This window comes from Gorilla gorilla, chromosome 14 (assembly GCF_029281585.2).
Source record: "Gorilla gorilla gorilla isolate KB3781 chromosome 14, NHGRI_mGorGor1-v2.1_pri, whole genome shotgun sequence".
NCBI classification, from domain to species: domain Eukaryota; kingdom Metazoa; phylum Chordata; class Mammalia; order Primates; family Hominidae; genus Gorilla; species Gorilla gorilla.
In genome coordinates, this window is record NC_073238.2 from 129,242,774 (window position 1) to 129,267,639 (window position 24,866).

The 24,866-nt window shown below is 34.8% G+C and overlaps 1 pseudogene; it reads left to right on the plus strand.

The window, feature by feature from the left end:
- Nucleotides 1-22,671, plus strand: LOC129526229 (solute carrier family 35 member F5-like; annotated as a pseudogene).
- The last annotated feature ends 2,195 nt before the right edge of the window (nt 22,672-24,866 follow it).

Genomic DNA, 24,866 nt, shown 5'->3' on the forward strand with positions numbered 1-24,866 from the left:
ATGGAGACTACTAGGCTCTCAGCCATCTGCTGCGTTCTGGTAGTGCTCTACAATCATGTGTCTCTACTACTTCTTTGCAATGTAAATACTAGTGTAAAACTACTCAGCCACAAGCTCTGAGAGAGATCGAGAGATGTCCTTCTCTTAATAGAGATAAGTCCTTTGGTGGAATAACTCTTCGAGTCAACCAGTGTAAGTAACAGAGACACCAAAAACCAGCCATTAGTTTAGTTTGCTTGACCCAGCAATCTACCTCTTAGTATACGCTTTGGTGACACTCATGTACTTATGCACCAGGTGGCAGGTGTGTACTAGAATTAAGATATTCATAGTAGCATTGTTTCAGATAGTAAAAAAGTGTTATCCACAAAAAAATGGATGAATTATCAGTGAAAATTACTGAACTTTGGACACACACACATCCTGCCAACCTTCATCAAAAAAAGTATTATTTCTTATTCTCCATCCTAACCTAGATAAGTGGAAGAGAAGAAAGAATTTTTTTAAAAAAGTCCTGATAGCTGGAAAACTTCCTTCACTGTATCCAAAGTTATGAGAACTCTTTGGGTTGTGTCTCCAAACTGAGATTCAGAAAAGCAATCACAATTAATCAATAAATTATCATTTTCATAGGACATTTCTAAATTTCCAGAGTGAATATAGCCTTTTATTTTTCAATCCAGCTAGCTAGCTAGGTCCATCCATATCCATGCACATCATCTGGTTTAATAGATTTCTCATTATGCTGTATTCATCTGTATATATTCTAATGTTGGAGAATTTTCTCAAATTTAAATATGATTTAGATAAACTTAACAGAGTGTCAGCAGTACTTAGATAAAGCAATTTTTTTTTTTTGAGAAATGGTCTCTCTGTCACCTAGGCTGAAGTGCAGTGAGGCAGTTATGCCTCACTGCAGCCTCAACCTCCCAGGCTCAAGTAATCCTCCCACCTCAGCCTCCTGAGTAGCTGGGATTACAGGTGTGCACTACCATGCCTGGCTAATTTTTGTATTTTTTTTGTAGAAATGGGGTTTCACTGTGTTGCCCAGGCTGGTCTTTCTGGGCTCAAGCAATCCACCCACCTCAGTCTCCCAAAGTACTGGGATTACAGGCATGAGCCACTACACGCAGCCTAGATAAAGCAAATTTTTAAATTGATTTGATACTTGATTTTACTCATAAAAAAAAACCTGAATGCTAATTGTTAACCAACTATTGTTAAATTTTAAGGGCAATTGGGTAGCATGGTCTTAGGTTTGATTATAAATGTTTGTCTTTTTTGGGAGCCTGTGATTTTTTCAATACAAAGCAGCTTTTAAAACATCTTGTGAGAACGGTATTTAGGAGGAGAACAAAAAAGGGAATTCTGAATTGTAATGACAGATGTAAACATGTCTTTCATTAGGGTTCACTTTGGTTTTCTTTTTCTTTAGTGGTTTTTGGCAAATTTGTCATATCAAGAAGCACTTTCAGACACACAAGTTGCTATAGTTAATATTTTATCTTCAACTTCCGGTAAGAAATTTGTCTTTAAAAATCTGCATTATAAATCAGTGTATGTATTTCTGGTATATATATGTGTACATGTACAACATTTTAATCTTGTTGTAGCTTCTTACATTAGTTCTAATATACATTAGTCTATTATAACTGCCTTTTAATCTGTATACAGTCAGGTGCTGCATATGATGTTTCAGTCTACAACAGACTGCATATACGATGGTGGTCCCATAAGATTATAATACTGTATTTTTACTGTACCTTTTCTATGTTTAAATATGTTTGGATACACAAATACTTACCATTGTGTTACAGTTGCCTACAGTATTCAATACAGTAGCATGCCATACAAGTTGGTAGCCTACAAGCAATAGGCTTATAGCATATAGCCTAGCTGTGTAGTAGGCTATACCATTTAGGTTTGTGTGAGTATGCTCTATGATGGTGGCACAAGGATGACATTGCCTAACGACACACATTTTCTCTGTATTTATCCCTGTTGTTAAGCATGACTGTAGTTTCATGCCTTAGCCTGTGCTATTTATGTTCCTTCAAATACTTTACAATATTTTTTATATAACAACATATTACAGTTTTATAGGCTGGCCTTTTGTATTGTAGTTGCCTTTCCCTTCACACATCCTTTCCAGAGATCTTTTTCTAGACCCTTTGGCTAAAATGTAATTGCTTATTTCAGAACTATAATTTGCCCTATGATAGGTGTTTTATTTTTAAGATTGAATCACCTTTCAAATCTGGAAGACAAAAGTATTTTTAAAGCTATAAAAATAACTTTAGGGACACAGGCTTGATTATGATGAAGTCAGCATGTTACTCTGAATAAGATTTAAGTTTCCTATTAGTTTAAAATAAATAGGACTGTACTTGATCTGTACTGTTGAAATAAACATGGTTTAGTTTGGAGGCTATTTTATGCATGAACTTTAAACATTTAAGTCTAGTCATTACTTAACTGCAGTCATTTTCTTAGTTAAGAGTGACAAAAATAATCTGAAAGGTAGGTATATAATTTGCTTATTTAAACAATGAAGTTGGTAGTAAAAATGTTGACAGTATTTAAACTCATGTACCATTTTTAAATTATTTTCTCCTCATAGGACTTTTTACCTTAATCCTTGCTGCAGTATTTCCAAGTAACAGTGGAGATAGATTTACCCTTTCTAAACTATTAGCTGTAATTTTAAGGTAAGCATATAGTGTGATAGCTAGTTTACTCTGCTTAAAAATACAATATTACAATTTCTGATAGTGGCACCAGGGTAGTTTGTATTGTAAGAGCAAAGAAAGATGTGGATAAAAGAAGGCTTTAAGTGGACATGATGCTACTTAGCCCTGTCACATCCTGCACTAGGTTTCTAAACCTTCCTGGGTAGGGTAACCAGAGGGAAAACCCCAAGGCTGCTTTGGTTCCCATTCATGTGTCTGCAGACTCATCAAGTATTGGACTGACGTTCACACTTAATGTGGCAGCTTAATCCTCATAATCTCCCAAGTTTCTATTTCTTTTTCTTAAGGCAATTTCCCCTCTTTGTTTTGATTTTTATTTCTCCTTTTTCTACTTCTCTTAGAAAGCTAACATTCAGTTTTCTCTAATTGTCTAAGCCTCAGGTGATGTTTCAGTTATTTTCTGTATAATTCATTTGGCAGTTTTGCACTACTGCATAATATGAGTGTTGCTGATAACTATACTTAAATATTTTAATTTAACTTTGTGTATGTTTGTCTTGTCTTCCCTACTGGTTTGTAAACCCTTGAAGGCCATAGCCTTGTTTTATATTTGTGTCATCAAAGACCTAGCATAGGGCTTTGCCCATAGACAGTATTGAAAAAAGATGTGTTGGTTTAATAAAACTTATTTTATGAAACAAAATCAGAGAAGGTAGCCGGATGATTTGATGGAGAGTAGTGTTTCTTGGTTATCAAAGCTGAGATTGAATAAGAGCTCTGCTGTTTGCCCTGGGGCAGTTTCCTTAAACTCTGAAAGGGTTTCCTAGTTGAGAAAATGATATTATCTATTTTACCTTGCAGCCTTGTTTTAAAGTTTAGTGGTAATAGCTATGAAGTGTCTGGTATTGGGCAATCATAGAAGACTGGTAGCTCTTAATATTAAATGTTTTTCTTTTTTAGTTATAAGGGTAAATTAACCACGGTTGCTCCGATGGGCAGCTGGTTGATCCAACTAATTTATCATTTAGACTTTATGGCCACTAGGGATTTATTCTTTTACATGGTTTACTAATGTTTTAAGCCGAGCAAATTTTTGCATTAGGGAAATATGTTTGTATTGGAGAAGTAAATGAGGTTTTATTTAACTTTATTTAAAATATGTGCTAATTTATAACTTTTCTTCGTGGTATCTTAATAAAGACTTGATAAAGAAGGAAATGGATATAAAATATTGAACTTGTAAGTATTTTGACAGAGTACATTACTTCTTCTCATTAAAGTAGGTAGACGAACAGAGGTTGGCAAACTATGTTGGGTCAGCTGCTGGTTTTGTAAATCAGATTGTATTAGAACACAGCCACTCTCATCTATTTGCAAATTGTCTATGGCCATTTTAGCACTACAGAAGCAGAGCTGAATTGCAATACCATGTGGCCCAGAAGCCTAAAATATTTACTATCTGTACCTTTTAAACAAAGTGTTACTTAGAAATTTTTTGAGTAAGTATATGTTCTTAAGAATTATGTATTAAACATTGTTTAATATTTTGTTTTGAATTGGCATTTTACTAAGAGATTCAATTTCTGAGGCTATAAAAAGAATTTTACATAGCAACTATCTTGAAGGGAATCTAAGCAAAGAAATCTCATTTCATCAATTGAGAGACAAGAGTGTGGCCTCAAGCCAAACAACTTGGAATCCAATCCCATCTCCATCATTACTAGTTTTGAGATCTTGAACAAGTTCCTTACATTTCTGTGCCAATTTTCTCATCTGTATATTGGGGATAATAATAGGATTTCTCTCATAGGATTATTATGAGTATTAAATGAGTAGAAGTTCTAAAGTGCTTGGAACAATGTCTGATACACAACAGGAGGTGCTCGCTATATTTAGCCATTATCATAATCATCATCATTTAAATGGAAACAAAATCCCTGGTTTCTAATATATTGTGGATACTCAATAAATAATAGCTGAATCTGAATATGAACAGTGATTATTACAGAAAATTGTGATGATTTAATTGAAGGGTTTGCATATTTAGTGTAAGGACTACACTTGAGTTCTGATGACATCTTTCCGTAAGGGAATACATATTTTCTTTCATCTTCCTCTCCCACTGCCACACTGGTCTTTCTCATCAGGGTGAGAGAATTAGGCTAATTTTTTTTTTTAATTAGCAATATCTCATCTACTTGAAAACGTGTTACAATTTACAAGATTCATAGAAATAGACAATGTAAAGAGTTCCCTGAGGACAGGAACCACATCTGTATTGTTCACTTCTGTAACCCAGTGCTTTGCCCATATTAGATGCCCAGAAAATAACAACTGAGTTTATGAATGACCTCTGATATCTCTACATCCTTAATTCAGTCTTATTTTTATCCACTAAAATCATGAGATTAGTGAAATTGTTTAAGCACGTAAGGATAGTTTTACTGTTAATTTAGATTTTACCAATAAGCCAGAGTAGTACCATTGGTGGATTTATATGGGTTTGATATATTTGTATAATCCAAAAGAAAGATTGGAAAGGGATGACAAGTTGGTTAATTCATTCTTAACTGAAAGACAGTGGATAGCATAGCACATAAAAGCACTGGACTCTGGAGTAAAACTGCCTGTATTTCAGTCTCGGCTATGTGATCTTGGTCAAGTTACCTTACCTCTTTGTGTATTAGCTTTCACATGTAAAATGGGAATGGCAGTAATAAGACTTCCTTATAAGGTATAATATTGTACATTTTGTGAGGATTAAATGAGTTAATACAAATATAACACTATATTATATTGATATTGTTAGATATTATTATTGAAATTGCTAAATTATTTGATAGTTTTACCCAAAGTTGAGATTAGTCTTGATCACTTATAAATAATTTTTATCTTTATGATTAGCCTTTTCAGAATTCTTTAGCTCATCATTAATGACTGTTATTCTCATAGCATTGGAGGTGTTGTACTGGTAAACCTGTCAGGGTCTGAAAAATCTGCTGGAAGAGATACAATAGGTAAGTACTTGACTCTGGATTCTCTCTGTTAGAGTAAACAAGAAAGTTACATGTGCGTGCTCATGTGCACAGATGAACGTACGAAGGGTAGGCACTAGCAGGGTGTTTTTTTTTTGAACTTTTCCTTTGGAAATAACATAAAAAAATGCGTAAATAGTTTAGTGAATTCTCATAGCCTTCACCCAGATTTTTCAAATGTTAACAACTTACATAAATATTATACAGTTATAAAAATCAGAAATTAACGTTGATTATGACACTGTTATCTATAAAGCCTTTTCAAATTTTGCCATTTTTTCCACTAATGTTCTTTTTCTGATCCAGGATCATTTATTGCATTTAATTGTCGTGTTTCCTTAGTTTCCTTTAAATGCAGAAGTGTTCCTCAGTCTTCTTGTCTTTTATGACCTTGACACTTTTGTAGGGTACCACCTAGTTGGTTTGTAGAATGTTCCTCAATTTGCATTTGTCTGACATTTTCTTTGGTTAAATTGAGGTTGTGCATTTTTGGTAAGAATATAATGGAAGTGATATTGTTTCCTGATCAGTGCATTCTACCAAAAGGCACATGATATTGATTTGTCCTGTTGCTGGTAATGTTAATTTTAAGGTGGTTAAAATTAACCACCCTACTCCAGTGTAAAGTTACTAATATTTCCCACTGTAAGTAATAAGCATCTTGTGGGGGATACTTTGAGGCTATACAAATTTCCTGTTGCTGTCATATCTTCACCCACGAATATTGTCATTTACTCTTGATTTTTGATTCATAGTTACTGCTATGGTGAACACTTAGATTTTGATCCATTGCTTAGACTTAACAAAAACGAAAGTAATCAGAACCTAGCCGGGCTGAGCATGGTGACTCATGCCTGTTATCCCAGTGCTTTGGGAGGCCAAGGTGGGAGGATCGCTTGAGGCCAGGAGTTCAATACCAGCCTGGGCGGCATAGTGAGACCTCATAATAAAAAATAAACCTAGATTAATTATTTCTCTTTGAATACTTCTTTAGATATTTGAGGTTTATTGAATAGAACAATGCTTTCTGAATTATTCCTAGCTACTACCCAGTGAGCTGTGCTTTGAACCTCCTCACCTCTTTCTCACCCAGAGCAGCTTTGTGTATATAAAAAAATGTATGTATTTGGTATGTGCATGTGTATGCAAGATTTTGTTGACAGGCTTTTCCTTAGCTTTAAAAAAAGTTTGAAAATAATAAAAAAATGTAATAAAACATTTGTCTTTTGAATAATTGATTAAAGTATTGAATATGACCACTTGGCAGAACATTATTTAGCTGTTTGGAAAAGTTTAAATGTTTTTGAGAGTTAATAAAGAGAATCAGTATTTATTATTCATGTACTGTGAGATCTGTATTATGTTAGCTATTTCGGAACATTAAAAAGTATAAATTATGTGTTTGCAGTTTTCAAGGAGTTCTTGATTTGGAACAATATGAGATTTATAAAATGAAGCTACTAGGGATTAAACTAATACCATACTTGACAATAGTAAGTATTGTCTAAAACAGAAGACAGGACAGAAATACAGCCGATTAGAAAGAGGATGCTTTGTGGAAGAAATGGAACTTTAACAGAGCCTTTAAGATGGGAGTGGTAGTGCAATACATATTAAGAATGGTATATGGGGGTAAGGAAGACAATAAAAGCAACAGCTTAGTGATGGAAAAAAACATTTGTTAAGTTGGAAAATGCCAGGTGTCAAGATTGTTTATGTAGGGTAAAATAAGAAACATGCATTTCTAAATTAAAAACAAAGTGTTACTTTGGAGTTGTATTATTATAATATGTATAGGTTTTGGTCGGATCATTGAGGTGAATGCTTTTGCATTTATTTGTTAACACATTAAACTCCTTCCTGTACTCCTAGAAGACTTGGATGGGGTAGGCTATACCTTTTCATTATATATCTTTATATCAATATAAAGGTGATTTATATCATTATATATCTTTTCACTTTTGTGTATTCTTGCAATATTATCTGACACATTATTGGATTTTAAGCGTATATTGAATGAGCTAATGAGTGATTGCTTTAAATCACGTCCATTTTTACAGGTTCCATTTGGTCTCTTGCTGGAGCCATGCTCTATGCTGTCTATATTGTTATGATTAAGAGAAAAGTAGATAGAGAAGACAAGTTGGATATTCCAATGTTCTTTGGTAAGAATATATGTAACTTGGGAGGCTATTTACTCTAAATGATTAACACAGGGTTTTGCTTTTGTTTTTTGGAGGGAATAGGGAAGCCTTTTTTTTTCTTCCGTATGATTCTTTAAAACCATTTAAAGATTATGAAGGCCAGTCCCAATGTTTTCCTTACTTTATCCTGCATAGTTGTGCACCTATGAGGGAGTGCCCATCTCCTCAGTGTGAGACAGAAAGAAACTCCTAACACTTTTTTCAAATTGATGTCTTCAGACTGCAAGTCAGATATTTATCTCACTGATAGGACAGATTTATGCTCTTATAAGCATGTGAGAGTTTACCTGCTGTATTTTACATTTTGCCATTTTTGAATAGTTAGCAAAGGACTGGGGAGACTGCCCCCGAATTATATGTTTAATGCTGTCGCAGTCTATGTACTTATGTACATTAAAAATTGTGGGCCATTTAAATGCTTTTCATTTGCATTTTATCTTTAAGACACAGACACTTTTATAACATAGATTCATTCTCAAATTACCCAATTATAGTTTCTGGATATGGTTTATAAATTTTCCTTTGCCTGATATCAGTTCAGGAAAGAACTTGCGATATCTGTAGGACTGCAGAAGAGGAACACATTGACAAGATAATCTTTCAAAAGATATCTGAATATAAATAGATAAAGAAGCTCCGTGATAAGAGTTCAAAGTGCAGCTTACAAGGAGTCAGGAGACCTGGAATCCAGCAGTTGTAACTTTATTTATCTCACAGGCATCTGAAATATGAGGAAATTGGACTAGATGAATGGCCTCTAAACTGTGATTTAGGGAATAGGTAGGCTTCTGGGATGGTTGGAAGGAAATACAGTTGCATGCAGGGGTCTAGTTCTTGGACTCCTTTGCTGCTTCACCTGTGGAACAGCTCTACTTTGTTGAGCATTTTGCATTAGAATTTAATTTATAGTAAAGATTTTTCTTATGGCTGGGCATTGTGGCTCACGCCTGTGATCCCAGCACTTTGAGAGGCTGAGGCAGGAGGACTGCTTGAAGCCAGGGATTCAAGATCAGCCTGGGCAACATAGGGAGACTGCATTTCTATTTAATTTTTTTTAAAAAAAGACTATTTTAAAACTATTTTAAAACTAAAAATAGATTAAATACTTGTACCTAAAGACTAACAAAAATAAAATGTTTGAAAAGCCATGAGGCTGAATGATTGCTTAAATTCTTTTTAAATGTAGAATTCAAGAAATATAGCATAATAGCCAGGTTTGGTTACATGTGTTTGTAATCCCAGCTGCATGAGAGGCTGAGGCAGGAGAATCACTTGAGTCCAGGAGTTCGAGTCTGCAGTGAGCTATGATTGTGTCTCTGCACTCTAGCCTGGGTAACAGAGTAAGATGCTGTCGCTTAAAAAAGAAAAGATAATTTTAATGATATTTTATTTGAGAGTCATAGAAAATTTTATTTGGAATGGAATAAAATGCTAGTTTTTTTTAGTGTTATAGGTAGGTGGTTGGGTCAGTGGTACTTTTAAAAAATTTATACATTGACAACTTGCAAGACAAATTGCTTAATTTACTCATATTAGGGAGAGTGCATATAGACATGTGGCTTGTGTTGGTCCTGTTCATATGTGATGTGATATGTAAAGCAATATTGATCTGCCCTGGGCTTTAGAATAGACAGGATTTGGAGAAGTTAGGATTGGGATGTTGGGGGCTCTTCAGGCAAGGGAGTGTGAGCAGAGGCTTAACAGGGAGCAGTGAGTAGATCTGAATGATTGTGCTGGAACTTCGCTTTGTGGAAGAAGAACAGAAAGGCATGTGGCGCCAGATTCTGGGCAGTCGAGGGAATAGATGGGGTCATTGGGACTTTTGTCTCTAGGTCAAAGGATGTTAATTTATGTGGGATTTCATAGACTCAGCACTTCAGGGACTAGAAAATAGATTTAGATCTTGGTAATGCCACATTTTGGTGTTTCATTAAAACAACTTTGTAATGTTATTTAAGCATTTTAGGTCATGTGTCCTTGCTGTATATGTGTTCTTTTGTTGTTGTTTTTTTAATCAGTAGATGTAAGTTGGTGTATTAGTCTGTTTTCACACTGCTATAAAGAACTACCTGAGACTGGGTAATTTATAAACAAAAGAGGTTTAATTGACTCACAGTTCTGCATGGCTGGGGAGGCCTCAGGAAACTTACAATCATGACGTAAGGTGAAGGGGAAGCAAGGCATGTTTTACACACTGGCAAGAGAGAGAGAACTTGAGAAGGGGGAACTGCCAAACACTTTAAAACCATCAAATCTTGTAAGAACTCACTATGATGGGAACAGCATGGGGGAAACCACCCCCATGATCCAGTCACTTCCCACCAGGTCCCTCCCTGACACGTGGGGATTACAAGTCACGATGAGATTTGGGTGGGGACACAGAACCAAACCATAATAGTTGGGCTCCCTAAAACAGGATATGAGATGGGGAATTTGTGGGGTGATTTTTTGTGGGGAGTTCACTGAAGGAAAAACTTGCGTGAAGGAAGCAAGATAGAGAAGGGGAAAGAACAGTGTGGCGCACAAGTATAACTGAGGTTTGGCCCAATTCATTGCAGGTACTGAGGCGGGGAGCAGAGGGAGAGCAGCTAATATGTCTGGGCCTTGAGTCGTGACGGCTGGCCTCGTAAAGCCTCCATCAGTTAGTCATGAGCTGCAGAAGATGGGGTGGAGTGGAGGGTGGGAACTTGCTGGGAAAGGCAGACTTATTTGCCCCCCTTCACAGAAGTGGGGTGGCTGTGAGTCTTTAGCAACAGACAGAGAGTGGGTGCTCCTGCCCTGTTAAGATTTAACTAGGCATCCTAATGACTGGTTTATTATTTAGGTGACATAGTAAGTATCAATTATATATCTACTGTAATTTAATTTTCTTTTAAGAAAGCTGTATAGTTACATAAATCATATAGCAAATTTGTGACATAAACTGTATAGGAAGTACAACAAAATTTATTATAGAATTGTAATCTTTTTTCTTTCTTTACTTTTACATGTATATAGTCATATATAAACTTAATTTCTATAATAATATTAGCTAACTTTTATTAAGTGCTTACCATGTGCCAGATACTATGCTATATTTTATGTGTTTTGTCTAATCTTCCCAGAAACCTAATTAAATATTATTAAATGTTATTTTATGCTTATAGATTGGAAAACTGAGGCTTAAAGAGGTATAAGGCTTGCACTACTATTGAGTGATATATAGAGCTGGGATTGGACCCAGGCAGTCAGACTGCCGAGCACACACTTAACCACTATGTGGGATGGCTTTCCTTAATAACTAGTCAGTGGTACTTTGCTCATACGTTGAATAGCTCTTTGTGTGTACATACTTTCTCACTAACTAGTTAGAGGTCTGGGAATGCAGGAACCAAGAGTTTTATCTCCTTTGGAACCTTCTTCCATTATTGCTCGCAAAGCACAAGTGTTTTGGACATAAATAATTGAATCAGAGAGCAAACCATCTAATTCCTCAAAATTAATTTAGGCTGAGTACACAAACACATACGTACCAGTTATTTCTTTTAAGTTCTAGGGCACTATATTATCAGTAGCTAAGGTTAACAACCCTTCTTGTTGAGTTGTCCTAAGTGGTTTATTCCATAGTAGTTGCTCCCATACAATGTGGATAGTTGAACTGAGTGATCACCAGTTGCTTCAGACAGTTTTTTTTTTAATGGTGTTGAGCTATTCACAGGACTGACTTAAAAACAAACCAACAGAAGTTTTAGCTAAGGAAACCTCCCAGAGTGCTTTTGTGCAAAATCTAATTTTGATTTTAGAGTTAATAAGCTTGGAAAATAGAAATAAATCAATTTTAACTCTTGTCTCTTTTATACATGTTCAGGTTTTGTAGGTTTGTTTTATCTGCTGCTCTTATGGCCAGGTTTCTTTTTACTTCATTATACTGGATTTGAGGACTTCGAGTTTCCCAATAAAGTAGTATTAATGTGCATTATCATTAATGGCCTTATTGGAACAGTACTCTCAGAGTTCCTGTGGTTGTGGTATGTATTGTTTATTCTCCAATTATTATCAGTTGATTAATTTTTGGATATTTTAAGCGTTTATATTTGTCTGTTTCCTGGTGGCCCTTCCTGTGCACCCCATTCTGCAACACACATACAACTGAATACTTTAACTCCACTAGAGCAGGGACTTTGTTTTTTAACTTCTGTGTGCCCGTTCTAGAGTAGTACCTTGTCCACAGAAGGAGCTCAATAAATACTTGTTGAATGAAAGAATGAATATGAATGGTGTAAATCTGTAAAAATGTTTTAGAAAGTGGAGTATTATGCAAATGAAAGTAGTCATTATCTAATGGATATCCAAACATATGAGGTATGTATGCCAAGTATGAGTGCATGAGTTCTAGTTGAGAATCCAGGAGATGGTGCTTATTTAAGAGGCTTTGGAATATCTGTTTGCTTGTTCATAGGTGTTCTTGTTTTATTTATTTTCAGGACCTTTCATATGGGTGAGCCAGATATGTAAACCTTAAACTGTGATTGATTTGAGATGTTAACATACTTTGATATGCTGTATATCCAATATACTGATATGCGATAATAAACTTAAAATAGTTTGAAGACAGTATCATGTATGGAGTTTGAGAGACCTTTCAAATAACAGAGCTTTATACTTAGTCCTATTTTTATTTAATAGAAATTTGAAATGAATAGAATGAATAAAACATAAGTGAATAAAATGAATTTTATTACATACCCATTGAAACTGTTAACTAGTTTTCCCTTGCAAAAGACTGCAACAGAAATAGACTTTTTTGTGGAGTCTTCCTTAATGCTCTGCCTATAGTGCTGTGTCTCCCTGCCCAGTTAAGAAATACCTATTTTCTTGGTATCCCCCATATCACTCTCTTTTGTGTAATACTTAAAGATTTACTTTGTATTGTAGTAATTTATGTTCTTATCTAAACTCCTTTGCTGATCTAAAATTCTTTAAAATCATAATCCATTTGCTCATTAATTTTTTCATCTTTAGTTATGTACATTTTAGGTACTCGATTTTTTTAACCTTAACTATTAACAGATGACAAAAGGCTTTAGCCTTTAGCTAAATTGGATCCACCTTAACAGCTGGATTAAGTAAAACAGGCTTTATAATTCTACCTCCCAGGTTTTTTATTATAGTACTCTGCATGATAAACATCCAAGAACATATGCTGTATTTGACCCCGAATGCTCTTTTCACAGAGCAGCTAAGTAGTGGGAACCACAAGTACTTGTTTCCTTTACCTCATCAATAAGGACTCGTTGTTCAGCCTCTGTTCATTACTTCTAGTGACACTTTATTGAGAGATAGCCCCTTTTATTGCAGGACAGCATTATTAATTCTGACATATACTGAGCTAGATTTTACTTGCCTATAACTTCCATGGATCTGTAGTCCTAACGATATACATTATGGTTTTATCTTGGCTTATAATTCATTTTCTCCTTATATGCCCAAATTATCAGTCTTTATAAATGGCTCATCTGTCTCCATTGGGTGTAATATTTTCTTTCAATTCAACAAAATTGTATGCAGATAGATATTTCAAAATTTCATACCCACATTGATAATTCAAGGTGAAAATAAAGAGCTTACTTAGCTTTTGGTTAGGACAATTGTTAGAAAAATGGAAAACAACAAGAAAATATTTTTTAAGAATATTCAAGTCTTTCTTTTTTTATGCCAAGCCAAATCAAAAGAGTAACACATGATTTTAGTGTTCATGAAGGTGAGATATTTTTGCTTGGTGACAGAATCACATGTTGGCTTATCACTTCCTTAAAGTCTATGTGTGAAGTATTGTCCTGCAATGTTAATAATGCTGTTTTCTTTGTTATCTACAAATCATCACAAAACTGTAATAACTGTTCAACAGTTTTTTAAAAAAATTAATGAAATATAAGCTATACACCCAAAGTTGAATAATATCTGCAAACAGATCTTGAAAATAGCATAAAATATTTTGAGCTTTTTATACTTATATATTTGTATTTTTAATATTTGAAGAAAAACTTTGAGAATCATCTTAATAACTTTATTATATTTTATGTTTCAATCCATCCTAGCCTCTTATCTTTGCTCCTGATCTCACAGGCCTATATTATAGGATAGAAAGTCTTTGTTCAGTGTTTTTCTTTGGTTGTTTAATTTTTTAAATATAGAAATGTATATTTTCTTTTTTTTAGGGGCTGCTTTCTTACCTCATCATTGATAGGCACACTTGCACTAAGCCTTACAATACCTCTGTCCATAATAGCTGACATGTGTATGCAAAAGGTAAGGAAACTATTTATTATTCATAGAGATTTTAGGTGTGTTATTAAAACAAACCTAATGAAAGTTGAGATGTGATTAAATTATAAGGATACAAACATAAATAATACTTGATGCTTTCTCTCCCAAGGTGCTTTACTACATAGAAATATAGAAAGTACCAAAGAAATAGATAATTTCCATTTTTAGCTTTTCCATTTTTTCCCTAAATTTCTAAGTTAAGGGCATCATCTTCATATGTAGTTCTCCAGTTTTTGAGCTGATTCTGTTCCAGATGTTCTTTGGTAAGTCACATTTTATCATACAAGCATTTTAGTTTCTGCGATAAACCCTGTCACAGGCTCCTTCACACTGTGCTGAATGAGCAGCACAGGAATCATGCTGTTTGCAGTAAAAGTTAGCCATCTCTCTCTGGACTCAGCAGAGTGGGTATCCCATCCCTTTTCTCTGAAGGCCTAGTATGGATGTGGGGATTCTCGTGATAAATATTGGCAATGCTAACACCACAGAAAAGAGAATCTGGGATGTTGCTGCCAGCAGCCTAGAAGGGAAGAGTTTATTCAGTGCTCCTGAGTGTAGCAGGAAGAACAGAGCTATGCTGTTGCCCAGCACTGAAAGATGGAGCATAGCCATTTATCACACAGTTCAGTATTTGTAGGCATTTAACTTTTAACTGCAACTACTAAGTCACAGAAGTGTATGTGTGTGTGTGTGTGTGTGTGTGTATGTGTGTTTTAGTCTAATATAATTTGAAGAGGGAAATACTTCAAGGCCCAAAGGCTTATAATGTGTACAAGCAATAATCAAAATTTTAAACCTATTTTTCTCTAGGTCTTAGCCAGGCAGAGTGGCTCACGCCTGTAATCCCAGCACTTGGGAGGCCGAGGCAGGCAGATCACTTGAGGTTAGGAGTTCGAGACCAGCCTGGCCAGCATGGTGAAACCCCGTCTCTACTAACAATACAAAAATTAGCTGAGTGTGATGGCAGGCACCTGTAATCCCAGCTACTTGGGAGGCTGAGGCAGGAGAATCACTTGAACCCGGGAGGCGGAGGTTGCAGTGAGCCAAGATCATGCCACTGCGCTCCAGCCTGGGCAACAGAACAAGACTCCATCTCAAAAAAAAAAAAAAAAGATAAAAGCAAAATATGCTTAGTGCTGTATATCCTCTTTATTTATAAAATAATTCTTTACTGATATTTAACTTTGTTTTATGGTCAGTAAATTCTTATTTGTCATGGTTAAAGAACTGAGATTCTTTCCTTAATTGAGAATTAATTATCTTACATAACTTGCATTTTCAAAGAATGTGGATATTCTGTATAACACTAACATTGCACATTATTACACATCATTCTTTTATAGATTTAAGTAATATCTAGGCCCTTCCTCATCTTCAGGTCATAATCCTGAATATGAACCAAACTGGTTGTGAAACTGGGAAGGTGCTACTTGTTAGAGGATTTTGGTAGACTACTGTGTAAATCATCTTTATTGTACTGATATTTTAAAAACAAAAGCTTTCGTAGATTGAAAAAAATTGCAGCTTAATGTTCAGGAATTTTTAAGAAAATAGTCACAGGGGACCTAATTGTATTAAATGATTAGTCATTTCATAATTATCATTACAAACAATAATGGTTATAATTTGTTTAATAAAGCATTTTAGGGTAAAGACAAAACGGGGAAATGTATGCACATGCAATTAATTATAAAAACATAACCAAACTTTAACTGATTGCCCAGTTGTGGATATGAAGACAATCAAGAAAAGATTTGGTGTTCTTGATTGTCTTCATATCTAGAACTGGGCAGTCAGTTAAAGGAGCAGGCTGTGTGTTGGTGTCAGGATTGAGGTTAGGGAGATTCCATCTGGAAAAAGCAGCAGTGTGTGTCCAGAACTGTAACACAAACATGATAAGAGAAATCTACTTTTCTAGGGTTTTTAGGTTTAATTAGCTAACTGTATTTATATATAGCTTCTGAAATGTTAGCATTTATTAACATTGTGCTTGAAACAAATTTGTTATTTAAATCTATTTATAATCATTTTATATAATAGAAAGCATCCTTGATCATATTCTATTTGATATTCAGATATATTTAGGAATTAGAAAAAAAATTTTTGTTTACATAGGTAATTTTCTTTGTTGTAATAAATGGCTTCATTTCTTTTGTCTTAGCTTGTTGGAAATCAAATTAGAAGTTTTTTATTATGAGACAACATATAAACAGCTACATTGTAGAAAGTGAACTTGCCTTCTAAAGTCTTCTAGGGCTTTATCTATCTTTGTTAAGTTTGCTTTAATTCAGTTATGAAATAAGGTTTTTAGTTGAATATTCATGAAATAATTCTATCAACTATATCTACATTTTTAATCGTATTATTTATAACTTCTTAATACCTTTTCTGATCTTGGATAATTTAAATGCAGCATGGTTTTTCCTGATTATTAGTCATTCTGGCAAATATTCCAGGAATATGTTAAAATATATTGGTAAGTTCATAACTAAATGAAGGCTTTTCAGTTTAATGACTATTCTTTCCGGGGTGTTCTTAGGCTGACTCAGTCATTGTATATGAATACCATAGAAATAGGGCATGCATGTTAAAAATTGTCAGTTATTATTCTTGTGTTATGCATTGTGAGTTCCCTCATAAAAGACATTATGCTCACAAAACTCGTTTACTCTGACTAATGGTGCTATGAAATGGAATAGTATATGTTTTCCACCAGAGGGAGTCTTACCTATGATTCCATGCCCTTTTTTTTTTTTTTTTAATTCTCAAAGAGGGCAAACACAGTTTTCCTTCCCTATTTTATAGATAGAAGTTACTATTTTCATCATTATTTTTAAAGCAAACCTCCTGTGTGTTACACTTAAGTCTCAGTGGTTGATCAGTGTAGGCTTCTTTGACAATCGTTTCTGATCTTTAGCTGAGTCTAGATGGTAAAAGTGAACTAGTGAAAGGGAAGAATGAGTTTTGTTTTGGATGGCATCTCATTATTTTTTATTTTCTTTTTATTTATATATTTGTTTTTCTTATTTTTTTTTCTTTTTGATTTTAATACCTCCACCCTACTTACAGATATTTTTTATTTTCTTGACAACCCTGATAAATGATGGATTGGAGGATCAGACTTGTTGACATCACTGATGAGGCTTGTCTTGTTGCTTGTCTTCTCTGGCTAACATTCCTTAGTAAAAATATTTCTATTTTTTTTCTTTATTTTATTTGGTCATTATTTCATTTTGAGCTTTTTTCATTTATTACTAGAAAAGCGAGTTTTGAGTGTCAAATTTGCACTTAATTTGTTTTTGGTACTGTCATAAGGACTGTAGCATACACAGCATACTACAACTATAACTTTTTACGAAAATATACATTTTTTGAAGATGACTTCAGAAACTGAGGGAGAGAGACCCACTTGAGACTAGGCAGCAAACAGTGAAGAAGAAATGAGCAACATGGTGTGCAGGAGCAAAGTTTCATACTGTATATCTCTACTCTAAGTGTACAATGCCTATAAATGGAAAGTATGCTTTCTTGGCTTTCCTTTAGCCTATTTTCCAAGCAAGAACTATTGTTGTTGGTAATTTAGGTACATGGAATAGTAAGTTGAAGTCTTGAATTCTTATTTAATAATAATACACTTAATACATTGTCAGTGTTTAATTTTGTCTTCCCATTGTTCTTATTCCTGCTAGTTTTCACAAATAGAAAACTTACACTGAAGGGGAAAATTGCCTTAATGATAATTGTGGGTGTGCTTTTTCCTCTATCTTTTATTTTTAGGTGCAGTTTTCTTGGTTATTTTTTGCAGGAGCTATCGCTGTATTTTTTTTCATTTTTTATTGTAACTCTCCTATGCCATTATAATAATTGGGATCCTGTGATGGTGGGAATCAGAAGAATATTTGCTTTTATATGCAGAAAACATCGAATTCAGAGGTACGTTTAGTCCCAATACACATTTTTAAAAATAGTGTTTGCTAGATAACTGAGAATTGCATCATGCTGGCCTAGCTTTTAGAGATTTTGTGAGGAATTATTGAAAGATGATAACTTATATGTTACGGCAGATGAAAATAATTTGTTTAGATCTTTTGGGTAATAAGATTCTTTCTCTTTCTTTCTTTCTTCTTTCTTTCTTTCCTTCTTTCTTTTTCTTTCTCTCTCTTTTTCTTTCCTTTTCTTTCCCTCTTTCTTTCTTCTCTTTCTTCTCTTTCTTCTTTTTTTCTCTTTCTTGACAGAGTCTTGCTCTGTAGCCCAGCCTGGAGTGCAATGGCACGATCTCAGCTCACTGCAACCTCTGCCTCCTGGGTTCAAGTGATTCTCCTGCCTCAACCTCCTGAGTAGCTGGGATCACAGGCATGCACCACCATGCCCAGCTAATTTTTGTATTTTTAATAGAGGCAGGTTTCACCGTGTTGGCCAGGCTGGCCTTGAATTCCCGACCACAAGTGATTTGCCTGCCTAGTAACTACATTTTTTAAAAAAAAATATGATTCACAGGTAATACCAAAAAGTTTACTGTTTTGCCGTAACAAACTTAAATATAGAAAACTTTTATTGGTTTGAACATAATTCATGATAGAATAGTATTGCCTCAGTTTTTCTTTCCAATTTCTTTCTTTTTAAGAATGAAAGCTTTTTACATTTTGCTATAAAAAGAACTTGGTTCCAGTGACTCTGGAGCTCAAGACCAGCCTGGGCAACATATCAAGACCCTGTCTCTAAGAAAATTTAAAAAAAAATTACCCAGACACGATGGCATATACCTGTAGTTCCAAGCTACTTGGGAGGCTGAGGTAGGAGGATCACTTGAGCCCAGGAATTCAAAGCTGCAGTGAACTATAATAGCACCACTACACTTTAGCCTGGGTGACAAAGTGATACCCTGTCTCTTATTTAAAAAACAAAAAGTGAGACCCTATCTCTTATTTAAAAAACAAAAACAAAAAACGCTAACTTGGGACAAGTTCTTGGGAAATTTTATCCTAGTGTTGGTTCTGCCACTGACTTGCATCCTGTCCACATAGCTTCAGCCAATGGAATAAATAAGGTTTGAGGTTCCTTTTCAGCTCTAAAGCTTTCCTTAATTATTGCTTTTTTTTTTCTTAAGAGTTCCAGAAGACAGCGAACAGTGTGAGAGTCTCATCTCTATGCACAGTGTTTCTCAGGAGGATGGAGCTAGCTAGCTGTCTGTTGTCTGTAGCCCAGGTTTGTATGTGAGCTGGGTTTAGTATTGAATAAGGTTCTTATCTGTGTCATATTCAAAGGGTTGATTTTCTATAATTAGTTGTTTGAAAGGCAATACAGCCTTAGAGGCTAAAGGGGCTAAAGCCTGGACTCCAGTTCCGTCTTCTCCACATACTAGCTGTGTGGCCCTATGCAAGGTTCTTAATCTCTTGATGCTCCGGCTTTCTTATTTGTGAAATGGGATTACAGTAGAACCTCCCTTATGAGGGTGTTAAAATAGTAAATACTTGGTAAATATAAAGTATGTATAATAGTGCCTGACTCAAATGATCAGAAAGTTTTAACTCATTTTTATTCATGCTAAGGGTCATTTTATTTAATAATATGCTTTAGAAAAATATTTTTTCTCTGATGATAAAAGAAAAATGTAATATCCTTGGGTACAATATACTGGTTGGAAAATACTAGTCTTTATGTGTGTGTTTTACATAACTGGCACAGTGTTTATCCTCATTCTCTGACATTGCTTTGTCATTTAACAATGCTTCTGGAATATTTTTCCATTTTTTACATTTTAAGAAATAGTGTCTTTTATATGTCTTCGATGATAGAGTACATGACATTTAATATTTTGCTGAATGAAAGCTTGAATTAAATGTAACATACAGATTTTGCAGGTACAAAAGTGATTATTTAGAATGAAAGATCACAATAAACTACTAGAATTTTTCTAGTTTTTCTAAGACATCTTTAGGCAATTTATATTGAAATGTTTCTTGATTGCTACTGAGTTTTCCCTCCCTATCTAGAACATTGTACAACTCCTGTCAGTTGTTAACACTTATATTAAGCTTGAAGATTAAGTTTCGTTATCCTCATGGTAAACTTGCTTCTAACCTACAGCTAATGGTCCTGGTTTTCTGTTTTTCTTTAGTGTGCTGTTTTTAAATCTGGTTTATACCTGCACATGGTTTAAGCTCTAGTTCTCCAAGACTTTTTGTACAAGGCAGTTACCCCTGCCCTTCCCTGCCCTGCTCATCCTGCTTTCATTTTCTTCCCACTCTGAGGAAATTAAACTCTTAGCTGATTCTTTTGGTATTTTCCTTCTTGTCTCCCTAAGTATCACGCTTATGACTTGTGTTTCATGAGTTCTCGGTTTTAGGCATCTTCAGCTGACTTTCCCACTAAGATCAATGAGGACAGATTATTTTCAAGTTTACTCCTCCTCTGCTCCCACCTCATGTGCCTCCTGTCTCCATATCAGTTCGGCCTCCTCATCATCCCTGTATAGTTATTGCATAATTTTGGATAGATCTGTAGTCAGTGTTTATATTGTTGTCACTAAAAAATTGTTACTTATAACTGAGCTATGTAGGATTCGTCCTGGTATTTCCCTTATCCAGAGATTCTCTGTTACTACCCTTTTTGGAGAGTAAACCTTAAAGTCTTCTCCTGGGATAGAGAAAAGGCACTTGGCCAACTGTGAAAAGTAAGAGAGGGCATCTGAGTGTCTGTCTGCTTTTTCTATAGACATTATACCAGTCTTCTTGTTTTTAGTTGTTTCTTCACCCCTCCTTACAGAGATATCTGGTCCTGTTTTTCCATTGCTAACCAAGAGTTGGCTGTTATTTTCTCATCTCTCTACTTTTCTTTTTGTCCATGTGGTTTATTCCTTTTAAGAAAAAAATTCCAGGCTGGGCATAGTAACTCATGCCTGTAATCCTAGCATTTTGGGAGGCCAAGGAGGGAGGATCACTTGAGCTCAGGAGTTTGAGACTAGCCTGGGCAACATAGTGAGACCTTATTTCTGTTAAAAAATATATTTTTTTAACCCTTTGTTTCCTTTTTAGTGAGGTTTTGGAGAACAAGTGGAACTAAATATATGTTTATGTGCCATCTTTAAATTTAAAAAAACGTAAACACAATTACAGTAAGTCCTCACTTAACATCATCAGTAGGTTCTTATAAACTGTGACTTTACGCAAAATTACAGCAAAACTTTTTTTTTTTGCATCAACATTATAACATAACAACACTGAACGAAAAAATGTTATTCGGGGACCTAAAGTCAGTTTCCTAGAACCTATGACATTAAGTGAGGACTTTGTATTCTTGAAAGGTTTTTAATGCTGTAATTTATGCATTATTTTTCTTGGGTATGCTGTGCTTTGTTCTCATACTCACACTTAAACCTACCCATATCCAGCAAGGTTTCAGTATTTTTAGAAGTGAGAGCTGTGTAAAGAAGAGAGTGAAGACTAGAGAGGATGGATTGCAATAGAGTAGAATAGACTGGGCAGGTGTCTTTGTCTTTGCAGGAGTAATGGTGGAATATACCAGGAGTACAACTAACTGCTAATACACAGTCTTTAGTGTTGATGTCAGCTTTTGACATTGCTATAGAAGTCACATTCATAAGTTCTTAGTACTCCAAATTTGAGTATCCAGTTATTAAGTATGTATACAGTGAAAATAGGTATTTCAATTTTAAGATAATTTGCTTTTTAAAATGTAAACTATAGAAAACTAAAACTGTGAAATTATAATCTAATCACATTTCTGTGGTTTCTGTTTTTAGCTTGATAATGGAACTATACAGCGAAGAGACAATCTCTGGCAAGTTTTTGTAGAAAAAATGTTTCAGTGCCTAGTCTGAAAAATAACAGTTTCAGTTCTTTGAAACTCTAAAATATATTTTTCTCATACCTGTTTTCTTCATTTTCATAATGAAGCACTTTGCTATGTAGCTGTGTACATATCACTACAGTTATAGGAAGTTTCAGTCTACAGTCCATCCAAAGGACCAACCTGCCTTACACATCTCAAGGAATTCAGCTGTTGAAATCATTTGAACTAATGAAGGAATAAATCCTAATGTTCTGGGACTTTATTTTCACATGTTAAATGCTGGAATATATTATGAAAATGTTTTCAAGAAATCACTTAAGTGTTCATAGACCAGTATTTCTGACAGGTAAAATGCTAAAATAAGCTACCTGTAATAAGTGTGGATTATATTTTTGGGTTTTGTAGAATATTGCAAATTAACTACACAAAAAATGTTTAATTTATGCAACAAGCATGTTTGTGCAAATTTCATGGGACTTTAAAAAGAATAAGTATTTGAGAAAATATCTGGTTCACTTACAGTACATTTACTGTATTATTCTTTTATAGCATTAGGTGCCTTGTATTTTAAATCTGTGACAAACCGTGGCAAATTTTTAAAGGGGAAGTATTATTATAAAATGAAGAAATATTTATTTCTAAAGGCTATATTGCTGTAAACTTAATTGATAAAGCTCTGTTTAATTTAGAGTTTTGAAGAAATAGTCTCCCTTCAATTAAGAAATTTTCATAATGGAATGATTTAAATTGAAGTGACAAAGAATATTATTAAAATACAATGTTTATACGTGTATTTGTGTATTGTAGATGTATCAAGTGATTTCTAATTTTTTTCACATACGAATGTGCCAGATTACTCTAGAACTAGATGTCTCTTCTTTAAATAATTTTAGTTTTCCTGAATAAATTTGTAATGGTTAAAGTACCAAGTAAGTAAGGCGAGAAGGGATTCTGTTTTTAAAATCACATCAGAACTTTTCGTCTACTAAGATTATAAATTAAATGTAAAATACTCCTAATTGCAATTCTTAAACTTAGGCCTTACATGTACTTATTATGCAACTGCTCCTGGACTCTATTCACCATAGATATCAGTAAACGTATGTCCCAGGATTCACAGGCTTTTGATTAATCAATATTCTTTTCAAGTTTTCTGTGTGAAGAGTTTAGTTCTCTTCAAAATTTCTTAACTAATCTGATTTTTAAGAATTCTCTTTGCAGTGTTTAGCTTCCTATTCACATTCTTAAAATTGCTTTGGTGTTACCATGAGTCTAAAATGAAGTCTAGCCTTCCTTTTGTTTCATTCTGAGAACTTCTATATTATATTACCTTTAAAAATTGTTTATGATATTAAATTTAAAATACAAACAGCTCTCTCTTTTTTTTTTTTAATCATCCAGCCCAAAGTGGCAAAAACAGCTCTTTTCTCATTTGGCACCACCAATAATGCAAGTTAAAAATAATGTTGAGTTTATTATACTTTTGACCTGTTTAGCTCAACAGGGTGAAGACATGTAAAGAATGTGGACTTCTGAGGAATTTTCTTTTAAAAAGAACATAATGAAGTAACATTTTAATTACTCAAGGACTACTTTTGGTTGAAGTTTATAATCTAGATACCTCTACTTTTTGTTTTTGCTGTTCGACAGTTCACAAAGACCTTCAGCAATTTACAGGGTAAAATCGTTGAAGTAGTGGAGGTGAAACTGAAATTTAAAATTATTCTGTAAATACTATAGGGAAAGAGGCTGAGCTTAGAATCTTTTGGTTGTTCATGTGTTCTGTGCTCTTATCATCACACAGGTCATGTGTTGTTCCTCAGGATTCTGGAAGTACTAAGCCGTAGTTAACAGGCTGCATAGACCTTCAGCCAATCTTCTTTCATTATACTGCTGCTTTTCTGTTTCTTAAAAAACAGAAATCAATGAACAACTTCTTTAGAAGGAAGCACCACTGTTCAATTGGTTGACTGAAAGTATGAATCACTGCCGCTTTGCATGCCCACCTGTTGGCTTTTTCTCACAGGTTTTATTTATCTGAATGATTGTTGCATTTGAATACTGTAGCCATGGTGAGTGAGCAGTTGAAGACTTCCTTTCTGCACCTTCATAGTTAAGGGTTCATCTTCTCAAGAAATAAAGTTGTGCTGGGTTGTTTCAATTCTGTAGATCACCTAGAAACTAGGTAACAAGGCCCTTGGATCACAATGAGCACATTGCAGGTCTTTGGAAATGCTGGGAAGGGGTTACATTCAAGTAACTGCTGACGTCCTTCCTCTCTGTCAGACCCATGTTGGCCTGTAATTATATTTTTCTGAATCTAAAAACAAATAGAAATTTCTGATATCTTTTCAGTCTCCTACTTTTCTTTCCATTCATCACTTAAATCTCATTATTGTATAACGTTTCAAATTATGACCTGGATTGAAGGAAGTCTGTTTTGTCAGGGACTTTGTTAGGTGAACATCAGAATCTCAACTACAACAAAGCTGAAAAATGAGGCAGCCTTAACAGTAAATGCTTTTGGGCCGGGCGCGGTGGCTCACGCCTGTAGTCCCAGCACTTTGGGAGGCCGAGGCGGGCGGATCACGAGGTCAGGAGATCGAGACCATCCTGGTTAACACAGTGAAACCCCGTCTCTACTAAAAATACAAAGAATTAGCTGGGCAATGTGGCGGGCGCCTGTAGTCCCAGCTGCTCGGGAGGCTGAGGCGAGAGAATGGCGTGAACCCAGGAGATGGAGCTGGCAGTGAGCCGAGATCAGGCCACCGCACTCCAGCCTGGGCGACAGCGAGACTCCGTCTCAAGAAAAAAAAAAG